At 39.6% G+C, this 25,378-nt stretch overlaps 1 pseudogene across 1 annotated transcript; it reads left to right on the top strand.

The window, feature by feature from the left end:
• The first annotated feature begins 16,563 nt into the window (after positions 1-16,563).
• Positions 16,564-17,155, top strand: LOC309868488 (small ribosomal subunit protein eS10 pseudogene; annotated as a pseudogene). Its single transcript has one exon. The product of its transcript is annotated as a small ribosomal subunit protein eS10 pseudogene (transcript).
• The last annotated feature ends 8,223 nt before the right edge of the window (positions 17,156-25,378 follow it).

The following is a 25,378-nucleotide window of genomic DNA, read 5'->3' as shown; positions in this document are numbered from 1 at the left end:
CTGTATATAAATTATTCCTCCAAAAAAGTTAGTTAAAAATCATAACATAAGAGTAATTCTCCAGCTGAAGTAACTTTGGGGGCAATAAAGGAGCCTCCTCTAGGGGACAGCATTCATAAGCCTGAAGAATTTCACTAGGAAATAACAGTGACAGACACAGTAATATAGGGCTAACTGTTTTGGGGTTCCTGCTGGAGACGAAGACTTACGTCTTCGAAGCAGAAGACTTGCATCTTCAAAGCAGAAGGCTTGAGTGAAATCTAAGGTTGCTTCGATTTCCCTATTACATATAAGGGAATCCTATTTTAAAATATACTTTGGGGTGCCTGGGGGCTCAGTGGCTTAATTGTCTGACTCTACATCTCCTCTCAGGTCATGATCTCAGGATCATGGGATCAAGCCCCCTTGTGGGGCTCTGCGTGGGATTCTCTTCTCCCCCTGTCTCTCCCTCTTGCTTACATGCTCTCTCTCTCTCTCTCTGTCTAAAATAAATATATAAATCTTAAAGAATAATACTGTGGAGGGATTCAGATCCCATTTAATATTGTGATGCTAGCAACAAGAGATTCAAAAAGGAAATGGAAATTCAGAGGTTTCTCAGAAACTAATAGAAAGAGGAATTTCTTTCTTTCTTTCTTTCTTTTTAAGATTTTATTTATTTACTTGACATAGAGAGACAGAGAGACAGAGAGGGAACACAAGCAGGGAGAGTGGGAGAAGGAGAACAGGCTTTCCTCAGAGCAAGGAGCCCGATGCGGAGCTCAATCCCAGGACCCTGGGATCATGACCTAAACCAAAGGCAGACACCTAATGACTGAGCCACCCAGACGCCCCAGAAGAGTAATTTCTTAAATCAATGTAGGCAATGTCTACAAAGAAGGCAATGTCTCTAAAGTGTTAAAGAAGACAGTTTTGCATTCTACTCCCTGAGAGATAATATATAGATAAAGCATAAGATTACTGCTAACTTCTTAAAGGAGAGATTCCTTCTCGTTGATTTTTTTTTTTTAAATTTTATTTATTTATTTGACAGAGAGAAATCACAAGTAGATGGAGAGGCAGGCAGAGAGAGAGAGAGGGAAGCAGGCTCCCTGCTGAGCAGAGAGCCCGATGCGGGACTCGATCCCAGGACCCTGAGATCATGACCTGAGCCGAAGGCAGTGGCTTAACCCACTGAGCCACCCAGGTGCCCCCTTCTCGTTGATTTTTAGCTCGTGATTTGTGGACTATGCACATGTGGTAGAAATTGATAGTCTAAGCTGAAAACAATATTTTTTCCCCCATTTTCCTACCTCTGTGGCTGGCAATAATAATAAGGGAATATTGCTTCTCCTCATTAAATGTTACTGCTCAAGGCAAGTTCTAAACTTGAGTATAGAGCATTTTTGTAATTTTTTTATGTGCTATTATTTTTTTTCTTCAAAAAATAAAACATATGAGCCACTCTGGGTGGACAGCGAGAGGTGATTTTTTTTAACTTTAGAGATTTAAGCATCGATAATTATTCAAGTGACAGACGGCTCAAGCTCAGTTACAACGAAAGGAAAGTAGAAGCCACTAGGTATCTGGTTGACTTGGATAAGATGAGCAGGAAAGGAACTTGCAGAGGAGAGTAATTTGGAATTTGGGGTCTTCTTGGTTTTTGTGTGTTTTTTTCTTTTTTCTTTTTTACATTTTAGTTTATAAGGCATGGAAGCTTCTCTTTGAAAAATTAATAATAGGAGGCATTTTTTTCTTTGGTGTTTTTCATTATAAACTTTGGGTTCATTTTGTAACTATAGTACTGTGTAATGAGGGTTTATGGGGAGAGAGGCTTGCTTACCCTTCGCTATACCCTTGTGTTCTTGTTCCCATGTTTCCAGTTCTTCCTCCCATCCTCTGCCCACCTCCCTTTCTGTTCCCTCTCAGGAAAGGAAAAGATTTACTAATCGCTTGTTCAGAAACAAAAATATCAGGGTATTAACTGGGCAATACCATGAGAATGCACTTTCTTGTTCATCTGTTTCCTGGAGTAAATCCTACCTAGGCTTATTCCCTTAAGGCAGACTGGTCATTTTCTCCTTATCATTTGGCTAGGTCCGTTAGTACATGAGGGTCCCCTCTTGGGCTCAGCCTTTTTTTTTTTTTTTAAAGATTTTATTTATTTATCTGACAGACAGAAATCACAAGCAGGCAGAGGCAGGCAGAGAGGAGGAAGCAGACTCCCCGCTGAGCAGACAGCCTGACTGCTCGATCCTAGGACTCTGGGACCATGACCCGAGCCGAGGGCAGAGGCTTTAACCCACTGAGCCACCCAGCCCCAGGGCTCAACCTTTTTGAGAGAAAAAGAGATAAAGAGAGTCAGAGGCCTCACTTAAATCTCCATACTTCCAATCTAGTTTATACCAAACAGTCCTGTATTACCTAGTGCTTACACAGATAATTTCCAATGTTGCAAAGAAAACTTTCCATACACACATTTAGTTTATCAAAATATTGTATTATACACTGATCATCACTTGTACTAAGTACAACCCAGCTGAAGAGAGTCAATGTATATTAACAAATGTAAGGAAATTTGTGGGATAGATTTGAAGGATTTCTGTGACAGAAAGAGGAGAAGAAAGTATGTTTCCTGTGGCCAGACATACCAGTGGTGATGGATTTGTCAAAATCCTTGAGAGACAGATTGAAGAATTAACTAAAGGCACAAAAAACATTGACTAAGAAGGGCTTACAGGACCTGATATATAGTTGTAAAAATGAAAACAGGTGTAAAGTACTTTAACTTGAGGCATTTACAAGATTATCATGGGTAATTCTATCAACACACGTATTTTCACCTTGTGTTCTGACTTTGCTTCTTAATGTGTGTTAGAGACTGCTCTAAGGTAATGTGCTTTTCTTTAGACCACTGTTCTTTTCATATAAACTCCTTAGTCCGACCCCCGTTGCAAAACCATTAGGGGCAGAATCCCGGATGACTGTTGTAATGCCATCTACAGCCACCAAATCTCACTCTGTCTTCTAGGAATGTTTCCTTAACAATCTTTCCTTTCTGCATCCATGGTACTGGCTTCAAAACCCTTTATTCTGCCTCATGACTCTGGAAAGGTCACCCTTCTCTCCACATGCCCTGAACATTCTGCCCAGAGATAGAAATGCCCCCTGATGATCAGCACAGTCAGCGACTGCTGGAACAATATGCCTGGCCGCAAGGGAGCCACACTGCCTTGTTCATTACTGTGAACTGTAAAAATAGTTCAGGCCAGCAAACCTCACTGAGACAAACAAGAGGACCTGTCGCGGCTGGCGCGACAGATCTACCAGGAATGTGAGGGTAAGAAGATGAAGAAAAGAACTCGAGAAGCAGTGAGATGGGGGCAGGAGGAACACTGAGGAGGATGCCCAACAGCGCTAAGTTTATTCAAAGCACTAAGGCCATATATATAGTGATAATAGGAGAAGCAATACACCTGTGCCTAGTTAAACAACCATGAGTTCCCATAATAAGTTTCACATTTAACTATAAGCAGAACTCGTGACGCCCAATGGCTGATGCCAGTACAATTGTTCTGTATTGATACAGCAAACCTAAAAGTAATTTATGGGCTGTACTAGGGCAGCAAGGACCAGCAACAAATTTTTGACCCCAACAGAATGGTTCTCATTTGTTTAGCAAGCGTGTGGGAAATCACCTAGGTGAGCGCACAACACATAGTACAGACCCTTTCTCAGTGCTACTCAACTTTGCCCGTCCTAAACCTTTTGTTAGGTTATTCAGACTTTAAAGGAGGTACAAGTCAAGGTCTGGTTTGGTCCTCCTCACAAGCCTTACTGCGGCCTCCCACAAGGACCATTTCCATGGTTCCTTGCCTTGACTGGAGCTCAGGTGCCTTTAGTCTGCCCTCAGTTCTGTCATCAGTAGCAGGGTCCTGCTCCTCCCTCATCTCTCTCCACAGGCAGGGTGGGTAGAGAACAGAGGATACTTTCTGCTGACTTATTTAAAGTACCCGAAGTCAGAAATCTTTGCCCATTTTGCTCACTGATATGCCCCCAGATGCCTAGAAATGTGCCTAGGACATGGTGAGCAGTCAGTGTATACCTGATAATTTTATATATTATTTATATATTAATTACAAAGTATATTTATTGCACAAATATTAACATAAATTTAAATATTTACAATTAATTATTATATATTTATATCTTAATATACACCAATTTATTAATATACTTATATATTATTTATATCAATATGTAAATATATAGAAATAGTTGTATATTATTATGTTATTTATCTATATGTTTATACTAAAAAATGTTTGAAACCTGGAAGCTATTTCTTTTTTTTTTTTTTTAAAGATTTTATTTTTTTATTTGACAGAGAGAGATCACAAGTAGGCAGAGAGGCAGGCAGAGAGAGAGAGGAGGAAGCAGGCTCCCTGTGGAGCAGAGAGCCTGATGCGGGACTCGATCCCAGGACCCTGAGATCATGACCTGAGCCGAAGGCAGTGGCTTAACCCACTGAGCCACCCAGGCGCCCCTGGAAGCTATTTCTTATTGGCTCATCCCGGAATAAAACACAGAGTAATGACATAAGTAATGGAAGAATTTTTATATTCAATGATCTCTGATCAATACACACAATACACAGGAAGTTTAAATTTTTGATTTGTCTTAGACCATTCAGACCGATATAACAAAATACCACAGACTGGATGACTTATGGACAACAGAAATCTATTTTTCACAATTCTGGAGGCTGGAAGTCCAACATCGGGGTGTCAGCATGGTTGGGCAAAGGCCTTCTGGCGGACTGCAGACTGCCTCTCCCTGTGTGCTCATATGGTGAAGGGGGAAAAGCTGAGGGATCTCCGAGGGATGTATCATAAGAACTCTGTTCCCATCCACAAAGGCTCCATCCGCATGACCTTAGCATCTCCCTAAGGCCCCATCTCCTCATACCATCACCTTTGGGATTAGGATTTCAAGATACAAATTTGAGGGGACACAAGCCCCCAGAACATAGCAGTTTCCTAGCATACTACTTGCAGCCCATGAACCAACTGATGCATATTTGTTCCATTTCGTTCACCTCCCTCTGGAACCTTGCAACAACAAAAACAAACAGAAGACCTATCCTTCTCTTTGCAATAGAGACCATGTGTCCAAAGACCTGATCTTCTTACCTGTCACTGTCAGATACTTTGTTTCATTTTGTAAAAGATAAAAATGGTAAAGTTTTGCTTTTGATTCTTATAGTAGAAACCATGGGTGTTCTTTTGTAACGTTTTCCAACAGTTTAAAAGGCAATTACTGGGACATCGGGGTGGTGCAGTCAGTTGAGCCTCCAACTCTTCATTTCAACGAAGGTCATGATCTGTAGGTCATGGGATCAACCCCATGTTGAGTTCCATGCTCAAGGAGGAGTCTGCCGGGGCTTCTCTCTCTAACTCTCCCTCTGCCCCTCCCCCTATCCATTTTCTTTTTCTCTCAAATAAATAAATAAATCATTTTTAAAAAGCGGGGGGGGGGCAATTATTTTCCAGACATGACTTTGGGAAGATAACATTCTAGTCACTGTAATTGACCATGAGTATTTAAGTCTTTTGAGTGGTACATTCTCAAATGATTTCATGCATTAAAGCCCTTAGTACAATTGTAATGCTTTTGTTTTAGCAAAATCATTTTTTTAAAAGATTTTATTTGTAAGTAATCTCTACACCCAACGAGGGGCTTTAACTCAGGTCCTAAGGTCTTGACCTGAGCCAAAATCAAGAGTCGGGATGTTCAAGAGTTTCATGCTCTTCCAGCTGAGCCAGCCAGGTGCCCCTAGTATAATTATATTTTTTTAATCACTTGCTTTCTCTTTTGGTATGTAAGCTCCATGAGAGATAAGAGAATCTGACTTGTTCTATATAGTTTCTCTGGTACATTTTATATTGCCTAGAACCTAGAAGCACCAGATTAAGCTAGCACTGCAAATGGTTAGACAGTACTTATATACTGTGTGTATATTTGCCCTTTTGGAGCGTTCTCTTTTTTTCTTTCTGACCTTATCCCTAAATTCAAAAGGAACTTTAAAATTAGTCTTGGGGTGTCTTGGTGACTCAGTCAGTTACGCATCTGACTCTTGATTTTGGCTCAAGTCATGATCTCAGCATTGTGAGATAAAGCCCCATGTCAGACTCTGCGCTGGGCATGTAGCCTGCTTAGGTATCTCTCTCCTCCTCCCTTTGTCCCTCCCCCTGCCCCTGTGCACATGTGCACACCCTCTCTTTCTCTCAAAAAAAAAAAAAAAAAAGTAGTAAAAGATGGTGGATATGAGTTCAAAATTCTAATAACAATCATAATAACAACATGATGATTTATTGAGTACCAATTATGTGCTTGGGACAGTTCTGAGCTCTTTCAATCTAATCCTCACTAAAATACTTTGAGGCTAGTACTAAAATTAATAACATTTTGCAGACGAGAAACTAAGAGATGGGGAAATCCAAAGGTGATGCAACTCCTCTATAATTGAGGTGAAGTTTGAACCCAGACTGTCTTGATGGAGATTTTGTGCCTTTTTTTTTTAAGATTTTATTTATTTATTTGACAGACAGAGATCACAAGTAGGCAGAAAGGCAGGCAGAGAGAAGGGGGAGGGGAAGCAGGCTCCCTGCTGAGCAGAGAGCCTGATTTGGGGCTTGATCCCAAGACCCTCAGATCATGACCTGAGCCGAAGGCAGAGGCTTAACCCGCTGAGCCACCCAGGCACCCCGACTTTGCGCTTTCAATAGCTGTGTTAGAGTGGGCATTAAGTTTACTCTGCTGTGTACTAATAGTGTGAAGTTCAGGTAATCCTCAAGCGTGATTTTCTCAATTTGATATTATAATGTTTAAATAAGACTTGTGGAGAGAATTTGGTGAGCTATATAAGTGTTTCGGAAAGTGTAAGATGATCTCAATGTATATAGAATGACCTATGATAATTATTCAGTTTTACTCAGTCCAGTGTTTCCCTGATCAATTGATCAGAGATTGTTGGATACAAATATCCTTTCATTACTGGTATTAAGTGTGGTTTTCTAACAGCTGAGCCAACAAGAAATAGCTAGAAATGAGAATTACAATGAATAAATGGTTATTAATAATGAGTAAGTAGGCATTGGTACCACAATGGGCAAATGCAACAAACTTCACCTCACAACAAGTCTTGGAAAATTAACTTAAAAGTAAGGAATAAATCCTTAACGATACTGGAAAAAAAGAAAGAATGTTATCAGGATAGCTGAGATGTTTGTCTATGTCTAAAGGATAGAAATCAGACAGGATTGAATTGTGGAAGGAATTTCGGTACAAAGACAGCACATAAAATGGCGGATCTGGGTGAGATTAGTTATAAAGACTTTTCTAACTCTTAATTAATAAAAATAAAGAAGAAAAGGGAGCCAAAGACAACCATTAGGGTGACTACATAGAGAAGGAATGTAAAGCTGTCTGGCAGGCTGGCTCTGTTACCACACCTGTGCGTGTATGTGCACACACACACACACACACACACACACACACACACAAGCATCCACTTCCAGACTCAAGAAGCCAGTGTGAATAACCGGGTCACAGCCTTACAGGTTCCAGGTGGCTGGCAGCTCTCAAAAGGAATAGCGAAGGGGCACCTGGGTGGCTCAGTGGGTTAAGCCGCTGCCTTCAGCTCAGGTCATGATCTCAGAGTGCTGGGATCGACTCCCGCATCGGGCTCTCTGCTCAGCGGAGAGCCTGCTTCCCTCTCTCTCTCTCTCTGCCTGCCTCTCCATCTACTTGTGATTTCTCTCTGTCAAATAAATAAATAAATAAAATCTTTAAAAAAAAAAAAAGGAATAGCGAAAATCCCCATAGGAATAACAGGAAGATTGTTTACTGGCAGATTCCAATTGTCTCTACTCCAACACTGGAGGCAGGCAACCCTGAATCTGTCTGCAGGCAGGAAAAGAGGAATTCTCAAATGCAAATAGAATCCTACAATCAAGATGAGTGAAACACCCAGGGGAAAAACAATTTCGTTAAAGAGAGGTGTCAAATAAAACAGCAATAAAAAGGATTAAACAAATAAAAGGAACAGATATTGAAAAGAAAGCAAGGAAGGAGTCAAATAACCATAGGTGATATAATTGTCTTTCCTTGAAATGCAAGAGAAATCAAATGACAGGAAAATTCAAGGGAGGAAACAAATTTGCCAGGGAAAAGATCACTAAAGGATTTAAAATAATGCCTGGCACATAGTAAGTGCCATGGAAGGATTAGCTGTTTATATGGCAGTGACTAATTGAAAAGGCAAGTTTGAAAAGGAAACAACTATAAAACCTTAGTGTAAAAGCTTTAAAAGAAAAACATAAAATGTTACTGAAGGACATAATAAAGATGTAAATAAATGGAATAATAAACTATGTTTAGGAATGAGAAGAATAAATTACTATAAAGTTATTAAGTCTTCCTGAATTTTTCTATAAACTTAGTGAAACCTCAATCCAAAATCAGAATAGGATTGCTCTGTGAAATTTATAAATTAATGAACTATCATTGTGTACATGGAGAGCAACAATCCCAATTCTCAGAACTAGGAATTTTAAATATAATCTGAAAAAAACTTTTTCAGTGCATTCCTGAGCTGGCAAAAATAAAAGGAAATGCTCATAGCTTTAACAAAATTAAGCAAAAGCAGTAATCCACAGAAGGAAGTAAAGCCTGAAGTTGAGAGCTGCCCTAAGGCTCTCTGTCCAACCAGATAACAGCCCTTGAGAAAAAACACCAGACACAAAACGAGTACTCACTCAAGTTCCTTCCTAATGAAAAATCATTATTGAAGCTGGAGTGTAATTAATGGAAGTGAACCCCTCCACACACATGCACCTGGTACATAAAAACTACCCTCTCATTGTGAGGCGGAACAAATTAAAGCAACAACAACAATAAATCACTCCTCTCCTCAGAAAAAGGAACAGCAAACTTTAAGATTTGAACCTTGGAAATGAGGGGAGAGCGGGAAAGTTGAGAATTCTATAACCACAGGGGAGCATGGGTTGCTCAGTTGGTTAAGCATCTGAGTTTGGCTCAGGTCATAATCTCAGATCCTGGGTTGGAGTCCCACATCATCCGGCTCCCTGCTCAGCAGGGTGCCTATTTCTCCTCTCTTTCTGTCAAATAAAGAAATAAAATCTAAAAAAAAAAAAAAAAAAAAAGATTTCAAAACCACAAATCAGTCTTCAAACATGTTTGGATAACATTTAGTTCTCAAAACCTCAACCTGAGAATTTCTTTTAAAGTGATACCATCAGTTGCCTCAGAGAAGCAGAAAACAAAACCATTATGAGAGAAAGCAACTTGAATACAGATCCCAACACATAGATAAATTGCTGTGAACTAGAAGTTGTGGGCGAAGTCAAAGCCTACCTCCATGCTTGCTTTCTTGCCTGTCTCATACACACATGTGCACAAATGAAGACCTGGGCTGACAGAAAACCAGTAGAACAAAAAGCAATAATCTTCAACAGATCAGAGGGTTTTGTTGTTGTTCTTGTTTTCCTGCTTGCTTGGAAAGGTGGAAATGTGATTTTTTTCAGAAGGGGAAATGAAAACAGGGACATGCACAGTGACTCAGGAAATACATATTAATCAGGTATATGCTGGGAATTCAAGCGCTCATGGTAACACAATTAAGACAGAGTCTTTGCTTTCAAAGAGGTCATGGTCGAGCTGAAGAAAAAATATATCCATGTTAAAATAACATACAAGTTGGGGTGCCTGGGTGGCTCAGTGGGTTAAGCCTCTGCCTTTGGCTCAGGTCATGATCTTAGGGTCCTGGAATCGAGCCTCACATCAGGCTCTCTGCTCAGCAGGGAGCCTGCTTCCTCCTCTCTCTCTGCCTGCCTCTCTGCCTACTTGTGATCTCTCTCTCTGTTAAATAAATAAATAAAATCTTTAATAAAAAAAAAAATACAAGTCAGTGATAGACCCCCCCAAAAGAGATAGCTCTAGCCACGGTCGCCTGAAAGTCTCAAAAGAATGAGAGGAACCTGAAATGTGCCCTGAAGAAATAGGATTTGCACAGCATCCGAGATGGGGAGGGATATTTCAAAAAGCAGGCGGAATACACAGAACCGGAAATTTGCAAGGGATCTTCAGTGGATAGGCACAGGCTCTTGAACCATTGTCCAAAAGTTCCACCAAAAAAAATAAGAATGACAAAAAATGCTTCTGAAGAAAGAACATTGGCAGCACTCAGGAAAAGAGCAGGATCTCATGTAAATATAGTACTACATGGCAAATTAATTAATTGATCAACTAACTACCATCTATAAAATAAGCACATAATGAAAAAATAACCACTAGCTAAGTGTAGATGTAAGCATTTATTGTGTAAGAGGGAAGTATGTTCAATTGGAAGTCAGGGGCCTAAAATTCTCTTCCTGAATTGACTACTGGCCAGTCTGAAATTCAAATTATTGAGGATTCAGTGTTTATATTTAAATTGGGGAGGAGAGAGGTCTATAGAGGAGGATGGATTAATTAATGATTTCATTCCCTGAGGGTGGACCACATTCAATTTTATAAACCAAAATGGAACACTGAGTGTGCTCATTCCTCCAACGCTCAGAAGAGGGCGCTCACAATGATGATTTCAGTAAAAGGACAGTAACAACAATCCCCCTTTTCATTTCTCGGTCGGCTTCGTTACTCAAGAAATCCACAGGGTGGCAATAATCCTGAGCTTAAAAGTAAATTCAAAGATGAATTCTAAGAAAAAGGTTTCTTCCGTGGCCCATGTTTACAGATTTCTCTTCCCTGTTTTTTTATGATGTCCCAAGGCCAAAGAAGCTGGGAAAACAGGCTACACAGAAAGCAGGCTGGGGATGATTCCCAGCTGGGAACCAACGACCATCCAGACCTTCTGCTATCCTCACAGTCAAGCAAAGGGAACCTAACCATCCTCACCCTTATTTTGCAGAAGAAAGTAAGCAGCAAGAAACAAAGTAAATTATCCAAAGCAACAGAGAGTAAGTGATGGTACCGAAATTCAAAAGTTAGTGGCTCTGGTCAAAATCCATGGTCCTTCCATCACACTTGCTGAGAGTTCTGGAAAAAAAAATCCATTGGACTAACATAAAGTTACCATCCTTCCTTCCTAACCACCTTCATCATTATGTAGAAATGAGATGTTTGCTATTTTCTTTATAACTAAAAGGACTCTTTAAAGATTTGTTTCATTTTTATTTTATTTTTTTAAAGGTTTTATTTATTTATTTATTTGACAGAGATCACAAGTAGGCAGAGAGGCAGGCAGAGAGAGAGGAGGAAGCAGGCTTCCCGCTAAGCAGAGAACCCAATGTGGGGCTCGATCCCAGGACCCTGGGATCATGACCTGAGCCGAAGGCAGAGGCTTTAACCCACTGAGCCACCCAGGCGCCCCAGATTTGTTTCATTTTTAGCATAGGACAAGACAAATAACTTTCCCAGACACTACTAAATAGTAGATTCATTGCTAAAGCAATTTCAGTTCTAAGATTTATTTCAGGACCACTCACATTTATTTCCTGCCACTTAAATGGAGCAGGAACTTTTTTTTTTTAAGCTTTTATTTATTTATTTGTTTGTTTGTTTGTTTCAGAGAGAGAGAGAGCGCGCAAACGCACACAAACAGGGGGAGTGATGGAAGGAGAGGGAGAAACAGGCTTTCTGCTGAGCAGGGAGGCTGATGCAGGGCTTGATCCCAGGACCGTGGGATCATGACCTGAGCCAAAGGCAGATGCTTAACTGACTAACCCAAGCACCCCACGAACATTTCTTCATTGGCTGTAATCTTGAGGCACCTTGAGTTAGTAACAGAATTTCATTCAAACTTAAAGAAAAAAAAAGAATGTGTTTTCGATGGAATAAAGGTGCATTTCAAAGATCCCAGGAACAAGAAGTTTCTTTAGGTGATACAAAAGATTAGAATCATTATCAAATCATTGATCAGAATCATAATAAAATTATTATGTCAAAACTTAAACGCTTGGTGTTAGTCTCCATAGGAACCATGGCAATTGCTCATACTCACTGTCTCTTTCTCTCCATGTTCTCCAGGATATGATTTTCTTGACATGTCTGGACTACTGCTTTCAAATAATTGGGCTTTCTCTTCTCTACACTGCATAACTCCTGTATTCACATACCTGCAGCTCCTAGCAGAGACTAGCCCACATCTTTGAATCTGATTCCCAACCTCTGAGAAAAACTTCAACATGGTATGACTATGGTTATAGAGTAAAGCACAGGTAGGGGTAATGATTATCATGGAAGAATGTTCTGAGTGGGTAGATATCGCAGAAAATGTATGTTGCAAATGCCTAAATATCTTTGTAAGAAATTAGAAAGGACATCAGGATGAAATTCTAGACTGTATGATATGTCCACATTCCCCCTATGCTGATGGTGAGAACTATCAAATCATAATTTAGGGCAAAGATTCTGATAATTTTTCAGAATATCTGAAGTTAGGCCAAATTTTCTAATTTTGGCCTTATAATATCTATACCTCTGTCTGCCTATTTAAATATGAGTTGTAGGGGTACCTGGATGGCTCAGTCTCTGGACTTTTGGTTTCAGCTCAGGCCATGAACTTGCAGTCATGATTTCCTAGTCGTAGGATCAAGCCCTGCATTGGGCTCTGAGCTCATCGTGGAATCTGCTTCAAGTTCTCTCTCCCTCTTCCTCCTGCGCAATCTCTCTCTCTCTCAAATAAATAAATAAAATCTTTTTAAGAAATGAATTGTAAAAATAAAATGTGCTTTAATGACAGATCAAGTAACTACACTTAAAATCACAAAAGATTAATTTAAATTTGACATACAGAAAAATTTTCTGACTAAAGCTGGAGTCACTAAAATAGGTTGTCACTTGTAAAGAATACCTCTTTCTGGAAAGTGCTCCTTGAATAATAAAGCAGATCTAGCAAGGATATTTAATATTCGAACCAGGTCAATGGAATTTTAGGCAACATCTTTAAGTTGCTTACAACCAACATTTTTTCTTTTTAGTAAAAAAGAAACTTGAAAGTTACCAATATGTTAGAAACGCTAGCTACTATCAAGAGCTAAAAAATTACATGTTGCTTATATCCTACATCAGTGATTTTTAAATTGTAGTGCACTTCAGAATTGTCTGGAGGTCTTGTTAAAACACAAATTGCTGCCTGGTCCACCTCCTCCTGCCTCTCCAGTTTCTAATTCTTTAGGTCTGGCTAGTGTCTGGGAATTTGTAATTTGCATTTCTAACAAGATCCCAGATGGCACTGAGGTTCCTGGTTCCAGAGACTGCACTTTTGAGACCTCCTGCTCTAAACACTCAAGGCAAAGGAATAATTTCTTCCTCTGATCTCCCTCCCTTTTCTTTCATCTTCCTCCCCTCTCTCCCCTCTCTCTCCCTCCCTCCCTTCCTTCCTCCTTTCCTTCCTTCCTTTGTAACCTTATGGTCCTTTTCTATATTCGTTTTAAAAAGATCAGCAGTGAGGGCTCCTGGGTGGCTCAGTGGGTTAAGCCTCTGCCTTCCATTCATGGTCCCAGGGTCCTGGGATCGAGCCCCTCATCAGGCTCTCTGCTCAGCGGGGAGCCTGCTTCCTCCTCTCTCTCTGCCTGCTGCTGTGCCTACTTGTGATCTCTGTCTGTCAAATGAATAAATAAATCTTAAAAAAAAAAAAGTTCTGCTGTGGGGGAACCTGGGTGGCTCACTTAGTTGAGCTTCCAACTCTTGATTTCAGCTCAGGTCATGATCTCAAGGTTGTGAGATTACTCTGGGCAAGGAGCCTGATTAAGATTAAGATTCTCTCCATCCTTCTCCCTCCATGCCATTCCCCCCATACCCCTCCCACCCCCCCGCCCCCAATGGGGAGTGGTCTCTCTCTCTTTAAAAAAAAAAAAAGTTCAGCTATGTGATATGTCAAGTGTCAGTCCCACTCAGACAGCATCATTTGGGGGCTTAGGTGATTAGGAAAAACTAAGAGGGGGATTCTCTTTGGCAATGCATTCATCCTACAGCTAACAAAGGGTCTGGAAAGGTTATATGGAATCTGGAATTTAATTCAGGTCTGTATTTTAGCATCTCAATGGCTGATCATCTTACTGCTCTCTTTATAGCTTTACAGGTTCTCCCCGCCCCATTCATATCTGTCTGAGCTAAAGGTGTGCACCATGTAGAATGTGGTTTAAAATGTGTACAAACTTCATCCAGATTCTTGGAGTTTACCCAGCTGTATTTATATATAAATATAAATATAAGCTTAATTGAGCTATAATTGGCAAAATTGTGAGATATTTAAAATGTACTTCATATTGTCAATTAGGTAGAGACTGTGAAAGATTCCTCCTGTCTAGTTAATTATCGTGTTCATCACCTCACATATCTATATTCTTTTTGTGTATGTGAGAACATTTAAGTTCTACTCTCTTAGCAAATTTCAATTATACAGTATAGTATCAGAACTATAGTTGCCACGTTTTACATTAGAGCCTTAGACTTTATTCATTTGTAGCAGAAAGTTTGTATCCCTTTACCAACCTCTCCCTATTTCTTCCACCCTACAGTGCCTGGTAACCATGTTTCTACCATTTTCTCCTGGGTTGCTTTTTCATTTTGTTGATGGTTTCCTTTGCTGTTCAGAAGTGTTTTAGCTTGATGTACTCTCACTGGTTTATTTTTGCCTTTGCTTTTAGTGTCAAATCCCAAAACTCCTTATCAAGACTAATGTCGAGGAGCTTTGAAAACTTCAAGAACTCCTGCACTAAGCTCAGGACAGAAGATCCATTTCTAACTGGCATTTGTCTGGGCTCAGACATTTATACCAAATACAACCAAATGCACTCAAAACCATAAGCAAACAAACAAACAGCAAAATATTTTACTGGCTTCCTTCTTAGGGTCCTGGTTTATCCAAATTGGACATGGGGATAATGGCGGTTGGCAGAGTTAGATACATGTACACACATTCACAAGTAATATCCCATTTTCTCTCAGAGATGAATGAAAGCCCAAAAGCTGGCATCCAGGCTCATATTGGACAACTGAAAACCAAAGCTCTAGGTGTCCAATTGTCACATGTCTGTGAAGGATCCTGGTATATTGGAATTGTTACAGAATTTGCTGCCAGGCCATCCAGAGTTTAAAGACTAGGTCGGTTACTTGCCGAGTGTGGAATCATATACACAGGTTCTCATAATACCAGTTAAAAGTGAATGTTGAGGACACTATCAGGTAACATATGTTTAAATGTCTGGCACATAGCAGGCATTCACAACTAATAGCCCCCATATATTAGAGTCCTGCTGTGTGCATCGCAGACCACTGGGCACGTTAGCTTGTCTAGTCCTCAGGAGATCCCCTCCATTCATGATCATTATCATAATCCTCATTGTAACAACCATCATTCACACATTGCAAACAAGAAAACAGAATCCCCAGATCACACAGGCCACATTGCAAGGTCAAAGCCCCAGCAGCAGTTTGATACCAGAAGCTTGCCTTGCTACAAAGATGGTTTTTTCTTCTCCTTCTTAGCTTTCTCATTGCGAGTTGCCTGGCTGTGATTAGGAACCAGAGGTTCTCACTGCAGAGCAACTTAACTTCCTCATTGAGTTGATTTCTAAGCCAAGCCCTCAGCTTTCTTCTCTCTAAGCAATGTTCCCATACCTGATATCTTAACCCATCAAAACCTTGTTGGCAGACCTAACTAGGCAAAAATAAGATGTGGGGAAAAGTTTACTTTTAATAATCTAGTCTCCACTTTTCCCTACATTACTCCAATAATCCTTCAGTCTTTCTGCTATTAGATTCTGTTCCCAGGGGGAAAAAAATCTGACCCTGAACTTCTTCGACATGTTGCTCATCCTCTCTGACTATTCAATACCAAAGAAACACTATTATAGCAGAGCCGATCTGTATAGTATTGTCAATGATATAAATTATAAAAAGGTATTTTCATCCTCCCTTACGCTCCCTTCATAATATAGATACCTTCTCAGTGATAACTGCCCCCTCTCCCAGTCAAATCTCATCTAATGTCATTTTCTTCATGACTCTTTGCCTTATTCTCAGATTTTTCTTAGCCTCCAAATCCCCAAAGCACTTTAAGTCACATTTTTTTGTGTGTTTTTCCTTGCCCAACTTTCTGCATTATACACTACTTGTTTTCTCTTATCTCCCACTAGATTGTGATTTTCTTTTTTTTCTTTTTTGAATTTATTTATTTTTCCTTTTTTATTTTTTTAAAGATTTTATTTATTTATCTGAGAAAGAAAATGCATGGGGTGGGGGGCAGAGGACAATGGAGAAGCAGACTCCCTATTGAGCATAGAGCCCCTACCAGACCAGGGTTTGATCCCAGGACCCTGAGATTGCAACTGGACCTGAAGACAGATGCTTAACCTACTGAGCCACCCAGGCACCCCCAGACTGTGATATTTCTTGAGAGACTGATCATTTATTTATTCATCATGCTTTTGATGCCTATTTTTAGTCAGTCACTCTGCTGGTGCTGCAGACACTATATGGTAAAGGAGACCAAGAATCAGACTTCCAGCTCCGGCCCCGGACGTAGCAGCCGCCGAGATATTGATGCCCAAGAAGAACCGAATTGCCATTTATGAACTCCTTTTCAAGGAGGGAGTGATGGTGGCCAAGAAGGATGTCCACATGCCCAAACACCCTGAGTCGGCAGACAAGAACGTGCCCAATCTTCACGTCATGAAGGCCATGCAGTCTCTCAAATCACGAGGCTACGTAAAGGAACAGTTTGCCTGGAGACATTTCTACTGGTACCTTACCAACGAGGGTATCCAGTATCTGCGTGATTACCTCCACCTGCCCCCTGAGATTGTGCCTGCCACTCTGCACCACAGCCGCCCTGAGACTGGCAGACCACGGCCCAAAGGTCTGGAGGGAGAGCGACCTGCAAGACTCACACGAGGGGAAGCTGACAGAGACACTTACAGACGAAGCGCTGTGCCCCCTGGTGCCGACAAGAAAGCTGAGGCTGGGGCTGGTTCAGCAACTGAGTTCCAGTTCAGAGGCGGATTTGCTCATGGACGTGGTCAGCCACCTCAGTAAAGTTGGAGATTGTTTTGTGTTGAATAAATTTGTAGCCAGAAAAAAAAAAAAAGAATCAGACTTCCAGGGGCACATGATCTGGCAATCTTAGAATATGCTTAGAGAAGCTTGGGAACATGTCATAAAGAAAGTGAAGTTTGAACACAGTCTTGAAGGAATAAAGCTCTCAGACGCACGGAAAGGGAAGGTGTATTCCAGACAGATGAAACAGTCTGTAAAAATGCACAGAGATGCGACAGCACATTGAAAAAATAAAAAGGATTTCTAGGGGGTGCAATGCATTTATTTACCTAGAAAGGAAGATTGAGCTCAGGAATCCCCCCCCACAAACCCCTTATCCAACTGTTCTTGACATCACCAATCTATCAAGGTTCTCCTTCATACTGAGCTCAGCTATCTCAGAGTTCTTCTGAGCAAGGTGGTTCAGGTCATCATTACCATCAATGAAGTTCTCGAGGAATATGAAATCTACTGACCAAAACTTCCCTAGCTGAATATATTAACTTCTATTTCCAGGGACAACCTTCGGTCCATATGACAGATAAGAGCAAAGAGAAGTTGGTGTTGCTGAAGGTGCAGTAGGGATGCGGAGAGAGGAAGAGTGATGCGGAGAGAGGAAGAGTGGTTAAAGGAACAAGAAAAGAACATGCTGAGTCAAGTTCTGAGGCTTCTGTTACATTCTTTCTTCCTCTTACCACTGAAGTGAGTGATAAGAAACAGACAGCAGGAGAGGGAGAGAGCACCTTCCTGGGTGGTCTGAGTGCTTACCTTTCAGTGGCTTTTTTGAAATTTTGTTTCATACTCATTGAATTCGGCTTAGGTACAATGTACCTTGTTCCTGGAATATGTCTGCAAATATTAACGGTAACTTACACCCTTCAGTCCCCGTGGTCAGCCCATACAATATTCTGCAAAGCTCTTTACTGCCTCCACGGGTGGGTCATCAGAACTGCCCCCTCATTCCTCCATTCACAGAGACTGCAGTATTGAATGGGGCGGAAATACCCGGCATTATTTCCTTATTTTTATGAGCCTCTCCTAAATTATTGAAATCTTTTGCTCTTTTTCACGAGCTACTCCTCAGAGCAATAGTGAGAAATAGATCAGCGTTGTTCTAATCCTTTACAAATAGGAAAAAGAGGTCTCAGTTTAGCAGGTTGTTTTCGGAAGGGCTGACAATAAAAAACAGGCTTTTTTTTTTTTTTATAACTGGGATCTCTTTTGCAGTTTGGTCATGAGCAAAATAAGGAATTAAAGAGAATAACGTTATTTTCTTATCTTGGAATTTTAGTAAATCTTCATAATAGGTGAGGTGCTGCACAGATTACAAATCTGACATATGTTAAGGTGCTTAAGCAGCACAGTATGTCAAATGTATAACAGCCCGTATTTACTATATATAATGTGATGCATATTTTAATTTGGATGCTTAGACAGAGTAAGAGATTCACTCTCTTTCCTTCTTTGTCACCCTCATTTTGCTCCCTTCCCTACTCTGCCTGTTGACCATAATAATCTGATCGTTACAGAGTTGTGATACTGCTTTTAGGCCTTCCACTTCATGATGCCCAGCCGAGAAGGGCTCCGATTCTTCTTCCGTGCTGAGATCTGTGGTTTTATCAATAGGTCGAGTAACAAATTTAAAAAGTAAATCTGATTTGTAATGTCAGAAAAATGTATTTGAATGCATGCAACTATATTTGAATATATTAAAAAATGTGTCTGAACATACATAGAAACATTGTAAATACATACAAAAGGCATGAAAACATGAAACCCATGTTTTTAAAATTGTTTTAACTTTTCATTAGCAAATACTTTCAAGCATACAGAAAACTGCAATTAAAGCGTACAATTGCAATTAAGGAAGAGAGCCCACGTGCATTTTACCCAATTTCGTCTATTAATGTTTTACTCCATTCGCTTTATTGTTCTCTTTTTGTCTGGATGATTTGAGGGTAAGTTACATAAATCATGACCTCTTATCCCTAACTTTTCAGTGTGTATTCCCTAAGAATCGTGATAATCTCTTCTAAAACCACAGTTACATATAACTTCAATACATTTAACATCAATATAATAGTTTTCTCTTTAAGTCTACTGCCTGAATTAATTTTGCAAATTAACCCAGCTATGCTTTTACAGCATATTTTTTCTCCTCTAGCACACAGATCCAATCTAGTGCTGTGTTTGGTTGTCATGTCTCTTTAGTCTTCTTTAATCTGGAATATTTTCACAGCTTTTCTTTGTCTCTCATAACATGGGCATTTTTGAAAAATACAGTCATGCCCTTTAAAAAAAAAAGATTTTATTTATTTATTTGATACAGAGAGAGAGGTCACAAGTAGGCAGAGAGGCAAGCAGAGAGAGAGAGAGAGAAAGAGGGAGGAGGAAGCAGAGCAGAGAGTCCGATGCGGGGCTCCATCCCAAGACCCTGGGATCATGACCTGAGCGGAAGGCAGAGGCTTTAACCCACTGAGCCACCCAGGTACCACCCAGGTGCCCCCCTCCACCCCGCCCTGCCGCGGTCACTCCCTTTTTAATGCAACAGTTCTTATTCTGGGTTTATCTAGCATTTCCTCGTTATTAGAGCCAGAGTACACATTTGCAGCTGGAGCACTACCTGGGCGATCCTGAGCCCCTCACAGTGTCCCTTAAATAGAGACAAAAGACCTCCATCTGCCTTCATGCATGGTATTAGTTCTGCTCACTTGCTCAAGGTGCTGTTCAATTTCTCCACATCATTACTCCTTTTTCTCTTCTGACTAAAAAGAGATCTGCGGGTGGACACTTTAAATCCACAGAAATCTCTTGCTCCTCATCAAATCTCTTTCTCCACCACAGAGTATCCATGGATGAATTTTAGCTGATGCAGTTTGTACCATGACAGTTAGAAAAGGCTAACTTACAACCCCCGCCCATCCTCCACCATCACCAGTCGGTACTTAGCATCGCGTTGTTAAGCAAGCACACTCCCTCTTCTCCATTTACTTGTTTTGATCAGTCTGATTCATGAACTCCTATTTTTTTTCAATGAGTTATATTTCATTATGGTACTTAATTACGTAAAAGAGATTTAATAGTGGTTATCTCCGATGAGTGGGATACATGGGGAAAAGCTTTAAAGAGAGATTTTAACTTTTTACTCTTACAGTTTATGCTTTTTAACAGAAGTAGTACATATTCCTTTTAAAAAAAAAGATCAAATGGAAAAATAAGTCGTGAGAGGAGATTTTCTTCGGGAACTCTAGAGGCACCATGTCATGTCATGTCCTTGACAAGATGAGCCCTCCTCATGTTCTTTTTCTTATATAAGAATCAAACTTAAGAAAGCAAATTTCTGGAATTCAAATTCCAGCAGTAGTAATGAATTTGCACTGATGACTGATGGCCTCTAAAAACCTTATGATTGATTGGTTAGGTGTACAAATGAGCTAGGTAGAACTGGTTTTACAGTGCACTGCTTAAGAAACACAGGAAGTGTGAACTGGTGCAGCCATCATGGAAAACAGTATGGAGGATCCTCAAAAAGTTAGAAATAGAACTACCCTAAAATCTGGTAATCCCACTACTGGGTATTTACCTGAGAAATACAAAAACAGGAGTTCAAGGGAATGTATGCATCCCTCTGTTTATTGCAGCATTTTTTACAATAGACATTATGGAAATAACCCAAGTCTCCATTGACCAATGAATGGATAAAGAAAATGTGAGATATATATGTATATATATTTTGTATATATATTCCTTGTGTGTACACACACACACACACACACACACACAATGGAATATTATTCAGCCATAAAAAAGGAATGAAATCTTGCTCTTTGCAATGACATGGATGGAGCTAGAGATTATAATGCTAAGTGAAATAAGCCAGTCAGAGAAAGACAAGTACCATATGATTTCACTGACATGTGGAATTTAAGGAACAAAACAAATGAACAAAGGAAAAACAGAGAGAGAGAGAGAGAGAGAGAATGAAACCAAGAAACAGACTCTTAACTATAGAGAACAAAGTGAGGATTACCAGAAACATTTTCTTCCTGTCCATTTTAAGAACTGAGTCCTCTTGGAAAAAAGATCCTTTGCTTCTAGAACAGGCTCATGTTTGCCCGTTGCCCATTGACAGAGCTGGCCTAGGATCTGTAATTAGCCTCAGATAAATTGGAGTTTCAAAAAATGGAATAACTGTGTGAGGTGTTAAAAGATAAAGTGAGGCCTATTTAACATTTAAAGAGTTTCTTTGAGTAAAAATCAATTCAGGGACACCTGGGTTGCTCAATCAGTTGAGTGCCTGCCTTCAGCTCAGGTTGTAATCCTCAGGTCCTGGGATCTAGTCCTGCATCAGACTCCCTGCTTGGCAGAGAGCCTTCTTCTCCCTCTCCCTCTGCTTGATGCTCCCCCTGCTCTCTCTCACTCTGACAAATATAAACATTTTTAAAAAACAATCCATTCAAATCAGGCAGAATCAAATCAAAAGTGGTTATGAGCACTCCAATGACATGTGCTAGGGACAAGACTTTTCTAGAGGAGACAGAAGCAAAGGAAGGAAATTGATTGGCTACAATGTAAGCTGTTCTATTATCTGGGAAAGCCTTGTTGTCTATCTATGATTGGTTGTCCATAGGTTTTAATTTCTCAATCTCGAGGCATTAACAGATTTAAGTTTCTGGTTTGCTTATGTAGACTAAGAGACATTTTAATAACCTCAGCCTAATAGCCTCCTTGTTTAATTAATTGAACAATTTCCCCTTCTTGGTCATCCTGTCATACATGAGAGATTAACCTAGAATTTGATACTAGTGCCACTCTCGGTCTCCAACAAAGACTTGTATTGTCATGAAACTAGTAGTGTATGACGTCAGGTCCAGGGAAGCATTGTTTTTATTCATCTTACTGTTCATCTTATTTCTGTCCCTATAAGCACAGCATGACTGTCTAATGTTCGTCACTGGTAATGACTGTGACCACATATTTAAGACCCTCTGAGAAGAGAGCACATCAATGATGACTATGAAAAGTGTAATTTCAAGAGACTGAAGTATGCTCCTTAGTCAGAGCCCCCATGAACCAAACCAGTTGGTATCAAATAAATCAAAGACTGTACCTCAAAGAGGTCATCTACCTGTTTCAGTGAAGTGGCTGGTCTGTTCATTTCTTGTATTTGCTGTTATTAGAGGTGTTGGTCCAACAGGAAGTATTTACTATGGCACAGATTCCTCCTTGTTCAGACCTCAGGAGTAACCTTATTGTAATTCTTAAAGAACTGTCCGCCTTAAGGAGATGTTTGATTCTGGGTTGGAATCTTCCTAGTTAACTCTAATATTAGATCTCCAGCTGGTGTGCAGTTCTAAGAATCTGGAGGGGCTCTTTTTAGTTGAGAGATATGCACACAAGAAGTTTGGTTGCCCACTAGAGAGTGACCTGGTATTATGTTTAAGAGCCTCCCTTCTAGAAACGTTCCTCCCTTCTAGAGAGGTTCTTTGTTCTTAGTGCTTCTAAGTTAGAAGGATGGGAGAAAATTGAAAATGTTAGCTCAGAGAGTCATAGACAAATATTTGAAGAAACTGGAAAAACTCAGGATCCAGTCTAATTTATAGTTAAATAAGACAATGAACAAGAATAGAATTTAATACCCACATGACTATGCTAACTTTCCATTGAAACATAATTTTTCTCTCTGCCAGAGTGCCTGTTTCTAGTAAAGATAATCCAAATTCTAGAGGGAACAGGCAGGGAGAAAAAAATGTTTCAATTCTACAAAGGTATACTTTACCAAATTGCCTGTCATCTAATCAGATTTTTGTCATCTTTCTATCAGATGGGAAAGGGTAGAAGGCTCCTTCCAGGGTGGTGTAAAATCCTTTTGTGTGTGGTTTCCTCTCAGGGTGGGGGCCTCTTTCCCTGCCTGTCCTTCTTTCTTCCAAACTATCCTTCATTATTAATTCTTGTTCTGGTTGAATCCAGCTTTTCCATTAAAATTCTGAAAATTCTCACCCAGTTAGTGGTATGATCTCCAAGCATCAGAAACCTAAATCATGGAGTACTTGTTGGAGGCCTTTCCATGAATCATCTAAAGATAAAACCCTGTTACAAAAGTGTCAGTACAAAACAGTAACTGTAAATGACGAAAAAACTTTAAAAATGGCTGTGGTTAAAGATCTGATGAGAGTTCATTTGATAAGGAAACTTAGTTATTTCCATGGCATACAAGAATTTAAGACAATAATTGGACAATGAATGTACTGATAAACTCCTGTGAACTTCAACTTCTAGAATACCTGTATTAGTAACATATACCCATACATATACAACCTAAGAAAGTTTATGATCACTTCTATCACTTCTTTTTTTCATGGTAATACCATTACATTTTTAAAATTTTTATTTTTATTTTTATTTATTTTTTTTTAATTTTTTTTTTAAAGATTTTATTTATTTACTTGAGAGAGAGACAGTGAGAGAGAGCATGAATGAGGAGAAGGTCAGAGAGAGAAGCAGACCCCCCATGGAGCTGGGAGCCCGATGCGGGACTCGATCCCGGGACTCCAGGATCATGACCCGAGCCGAAGGCAGTCGTCCAACCACCTGAGCCACCCAGGCGTCCCCCATTTTTAAAATTTTTAATTGAAGTAGAGGTGGCATATGATATGTTAGTTTCAGGTATACAATATAATGATTCAACACTTCTGTACATTATAAAATGCTCACTACGGTAAGTGTAGTTATCATCCTGTCATCATACAAAGTTGTTACATTATTATTGACTATATTCCCTATGCCGTACTTATCATCCCTGTGACTTATTTATTTTATAACTGGAAGTCTGTACCTCTCAATCCCCTTCACATATTTTGCTCATCTCTCCACTCCTCTTCCCTCTGTCAATCCAGAGTTTGTTCTGTGTGTTTGTTTCATTGCTACTTATGTGACAGTGCTTCCCACATACGTTAACATGCCAAATAGGTCTCATTAGTTTAACATCTCCACAGAGTGAGAGACACATCCTTTGAAATTTCTTTCAGGGACCCCACAGGAAATTTCAAAGTCAGGTTGAGGACAAAAAGATTTCATTTCGATTTGATTTTGGGAAATTGTAAAGAACGCCAAAAGGTTGAAACTTTGATCAAATAGGATCACAGGTCTTTATGAAATAGTACTTACCTTCTTCCCAAAAGTGTTCATGGAAGATTTTAAAGGTAAATATAGAAGGTTACATTGTTGTGAACAAAACTTAGCTCTTTTTAATATTGAGTAGATTCAGGTCTCCCCTAATCAAAGCCCTGATCAAGAAAACATGAAGTACGGGAAACTGTTTTGGTAAGACACAAAATCTTTGCTTTCCAGACAGATCACACAAAAAGATAAAGAAAAGAAAAACCTTTCATAATCTCTTCCGAGGAAACTGTCATCTTTATGGAGAGAAAACTAAATTCTATTTTTGCACCAGTATACTTTTTGATATTAAGGCTCATAGCCAGTTTGACCACACATAAATTTTTTTTTCCCCCAGAATTTTTTTTCTACAAACCTTCTACAGTGTTTTTGCATCCATTTGGGTTTTGTCCTATATTTTTTCATTCTCAGTTTGGAACAACCAGTCATTTCACTTTAGGACAAAATGACTCTCTTTTTCTCTTAACAAAAGCATGTCCTTTACACCTTTCCTTATCCTAAAAGCGCATTTTACTTTTCTTACCTACCTTTTATACAGTTTCCTTTCATTCTTATTATTTCTAGTATTTTTAATTACATACACTGATCAGAATTCTTAGCCCTTAGAAACCTTCATTTCTAGTGAAAACTAAGAAATAAGCAATTATGGACTGTTTGTTATACCTGCATTCTGTGATTGGGAAATTTATAAATACTTTTCATACTTTCTAGAAGTACATTCTTCCTCGTAGTACATTTTTCAGTGTGACACAGGCATTTATGCTAACAAACATCTTTAGTTCCTTTTTAACAAGAAAGCAAAAGTAGATAAACCTATGTTTGGTAATTAACCTTTCAAAGCTTTATCTTATCTGGAATGATCTAAATGGTCAATGAATATCCATCATTTTACTTAACAGTATCACTTTAAGGTTTCAAGTTACAACAAGATTTTGGAAACTATTTTTAAACAATTATGTTCAAATTGCTCATGAAAATTTTGTAAGGCACTAAACAGCTATCTTCTTAAGTTACTCTTCTTGCTGACAAGTTCTCTAATGAGATGAAAGAGCTAATTAGACTTTTAGTAAACCTAGGTAGAATAAAAGTTGTATGT

Source organism: Mustela nivalis (genome assembly GCF_964662115.1).
Source record: "Mustela nivalis genome assembly, chromosome: 7".
In the NCBI taxonomy this organism is placed as follows: Eukaryota; Metazoa; Chordata; class Mammalia; order Carnivora; family Mustelidae; genus Mustela; species Mustela nivalis.
This window is presented reverse-complemented; position numbering and strand designations above follow the sequence as displayed.